The sequence below is a fragment of the Piliocolobus tephrosceles genome, chromosome 1 (assembly GCF_002776525.5).
Source record: "Piliocolobus tephrosceles isolate RC106 chromosome 1, ASM277652v3, whole genome shotgun sequence".
Taxonomy (NCBI): domain Eukaryota; kingdom Metazoa; phylum Chordata; class Mammalia; order Primates; family Cercopithecidae; genus Piliocolobus; species Piliocolobus tephrosceles.
Window position 1 is genome coordinate 105289601 of NC_045434.1, and position 3925 is coordinate 105293525.

The 3925-nt window shown below is 36.9% G+C and overlaps 1 pseudogene; it reads left to right on the plus strand.

Annotated features, from left to right (window-relative positions):
• Positions 1-1222: 1222 nt before the first annotated feature.
• LOC111549565 lies at positions 1223-2147 on the plus strand (annotated as a pseudogene).
• The last annotated feature ends 1778 nt before the right edge of the window (positions 2148-3925 follow it).

Genomic DNA, 3925 nt, shown 5'->3' on the forward strand with positions numbered 1-3925 from the left:
AAATGCCTGGAAAAAATTTCAAAATAATGACATTAAAAAAGTCAGTGAAATAGGACAACCCAAATGAACAATACAAAGAAATCAAGGAAAGAATTCATGATTTGAATGACAAATTCAACAAAATAAATGCTGAGGAGCTTAAGGAAGTCCTACATCTGGAAACAAAAGAACTATATCTACATATATATGAAAACACACAAAAAATAAAACTCATTGATAAAGCAGACACACAAATGAGAAAAAAAGGAGTCAACTGATATTACTATAAAACAGACCAAATTGTAGAAGTAAACAATAAAACAAAAAATACAAAGCAATCAGAAAACAATACACAAGATGACAATAACATGTCCTCACCTGTCAAAAACTATCTTCAATGTAAACAGCTTAAATTCCTCAATTAAAAGCTATAGACTGGCTGCATAGATCAAAAAACAAAAAAAGACACAACTATATGCTGCCTAAAAAATTTACTTCACATGTAAAGACACACATAGACTGAAAGAAAAGGAATAGACAAAAATATTACACACAAACAGAAGCCAAAAACATGCTTCTGTAGCTATACTTATATCAGACAAAATAGACTTAAAGTCATAAAACATAAAAAAGGACAAAAAAGGTCATTATAAAATGATAAAGGCAAGCAAGAGGATATAGCAATTGTAAATATATATGTACCTAACACTGGAGTACCCAGGTGTATAAAACCAATATTGTTAGAGCTAAAGAGAGAGACTCCAAAATACTAATAGTTGGGGACTTCAACATCTCACTTTCATCATTGCACAGATCTAGACAGAAAAGCAGCAAAGAAACGTCATACTCAATCTGCACTAGAGACTAACTGAACCTAACAGGCATTTACAAGACATTTCATCCAACAGCTGCAGAATGCACTCATCAACAAATGGAACATTCTCCAGGATAAACCATATATTAGAGCACAAGACAAGTCTTAACAAATTCTTAAAAATCAGAATCATAACAAGTATCTTCTCAGCCCACAATGGAAAAAAACTGAAAATCAGTAACAAGAGGAACTTTGGAAACTGTACAAATATATGGAAATTAAACAACACACTCTTAACAATTGGGTCAATAAAGATATTCAGAAGGAAATAAAAAAATTTTGTGAGGCAAATGAAAATGGAAACAGGTCCTTTCTGCCCATGGATGCCGCTGAGGAAGCATTGTTAAAGTCTCTCATTCCCCTGCCGTCATGTCTAAGTCAGAGTCTCCTAAAGAGTCCTAACAGCTGAGGAAGCTCTTCATTGGAGGGTTGATCTTTGAAACAACCGAGGAGAGCCTGAGGAGCCATTTTGAGCAATGGGGAATTCAAGGGCCAAGTGTTAATGAAAGATCCAAACACCAAGCGCTCCAGGGCCTTTGGGTTTGTCACATATGCCACTGTGGAGGAGGTGGATGCAGCCATGAATGCGAGGCCACACAAGGTGGATGGAAGAGTTGTGGAACCAAAGAGAGCTGTCTCAAGAGAAGATTCTCAAAGATCAGGTGCCCACTTAACTGTGAAAAAGATATTGGTTGGTGGCATTAAAGAAGACACTGAAGAATATCACCTAAGAGATTATTTTGAACAGTGTGGAAAAATGGAAGTGATTGAAATAATGACTGACTGAGGCAGTGGCAAGAAAAGGGGCTTTGCCTTTGTAACCTTTGACGACCATGACTCCGTGGATAACACTGTCATTCAGAAGTACTGTACTGCAAATGGCCACAACTGTGAAGTTAGGAAAGCTCTGTCAAAGCAAGAGATGGATAGTGTTTCATTCAGCCAAAGAGGTTGAAGTGATTCTGGAAACTTTGGTGGTGGTCATGGAGGTGGTTTTTGGAATGACAACTTTGGTCACGGAGGAAACTTCAATGGTTGTGGTGGCGGCAGTGGGGATGGCTGTAATGGATTTGGTAATGATGGAAGCAATTTTGAAGGTGGTGGAAGCTATAATGATTTTGGCAATTACAACAATCAGTCTTCAAATTTTGGACCCATGAAGGGAGGAGAATTTGGAGGCGGAAGCTCTGGCCCCTATGGTGGTGGAGGCCAATACTTTGCCAAACCGTGAAACCAAGTTGGCTATGGTGGTTCCAGTAGCAGCAGCAGCTATGGCAGAGGCGGAAGATTTTAATTACTGTCAGGAAACAAATCTTAGCAGGAGAGGAGTGGCAGAGAAGTGACAGAGAAGCTACAGGTTACAATAGATTTGTGAACTCAGCCAAGCATAGTGGTGGCAGGGCCTAGCTGCTATAAAGAAGACGTGTTTGAGACAAATACTCATGTGTATGGGCAAAAAACTTGAGGAGGACTGTATTTGTGAATAATTGTAAAACAGGTTATTTTTGTTTCTGTTTTGTGTAAAGTGTAAAGCATTTCAACAAAGGGTTTTAATGTTTTTATTTTTTATTTTATTTCATTTTTTTGAGACGGAGTCTCTGTCACTTGGACTGGAGTGCAGTGGCACGATCTTGGCTCACTGCAAGCTCCACCTCCCGGGTTCATGCCATTCTCCTGCCTCAGCCTCCCGAGTAGCTGGAACTACAGGTGCCTGCCACCACGCCCGGCTAATTTTTTGTATTTTTAGTAGAGACAGGGTTTCACTGTGTTAGCCAGGATGGTCTCCATCTCCTGACCTCATGATCAACAGAATAAAAGACAAAAACCATATGATCGTCTCAATAGATGCAAAAAATCATTTTATAAAATTCAACATGTCTTCATGGTTAAAAATTCTCAACAATTAGGCACTGAAGGAACATACTTCATCACAATAAGGCCATATATAACAAACCCAAAGCTAACATCATATTAAATGAGGAAAAGCTAAAAGCCTATTCTCTAAGAACTGGAACAAAAGAAGGATGTCCACCTTTCACCATTCTTATTCAACATAGTACTGGAAGTCCTAGTCAAACCAATCAAAAAACAGAAAAATAAGAGGCATCTAAGTTAGAAAAGAGGAAGTCAAATTATCTTCCTTTGCAAATGACATAATCTTATATCACGAAAAACCTGAAGACTCCACCAAAAAACTCTTAGAACTGATAAACAGATTCAGTACAGTTGTAGGATACAAAATCAACATACAAAAATCAGTAGTGTTTCTATACATCAATAACAAGCTAGCCAAAAAAGAAATCAAAAAAGCAAACCCACTTACAATAGCTACAAAAAATAAAATACCTAGAAATGAATTTAATGAAGGATATGAAAGACCTCTACAACAAAAACCACTGATGAAAGAGATTGAACAAACAAATGGAAAGACATCCCATGCTCATGGATCAGAAGAATTACTATTGTTAAAATGGCCATACTACCTAAAATAATCTATAGATTTAATGCATTCCCTATCAAAATACCAGTGACATTCTTCACATACACAGAAAAGAATTCTAAAATTCTAAAATTCTAACATTCTAAAAACAAAAGACCTCAAATAGCCAAAGCAATCCTAAGCAAAAAGAACAAAGCTGGAAGCATCATACTACCTTACTTCAAAATATACTACAAAGCTATAGTAACCCAAACAGCAAAGTATTAGTATAAAAATCGATACATAGGCCAATGGAACAGAACAGAGAACCCAGAAATAAATCCACATATTTACAGCCAATTGATTTTTGATTAAGGTGCCAAGAACATACACTGGGGAAAGAACACCTTCTTCAATAAATGATGCTGGGGAAACTGGATATCCATATGCAGAAGGATGAAACTAGACCCTATCTCTCACCATATACAAAAGTCAGCTTAAAATGGATTAAAGACTTAAAGATAAGATCCAAAAGAAAAAACAGGGGAAATTCTATAGGACATTGAACTAGGTGAAGATTTTATGGATGAGCCTTTATTTTTAATTTTTTTTTAATTTTTTAGACCTGGGGTCTCCTCTGTTGTCCAGGCTGG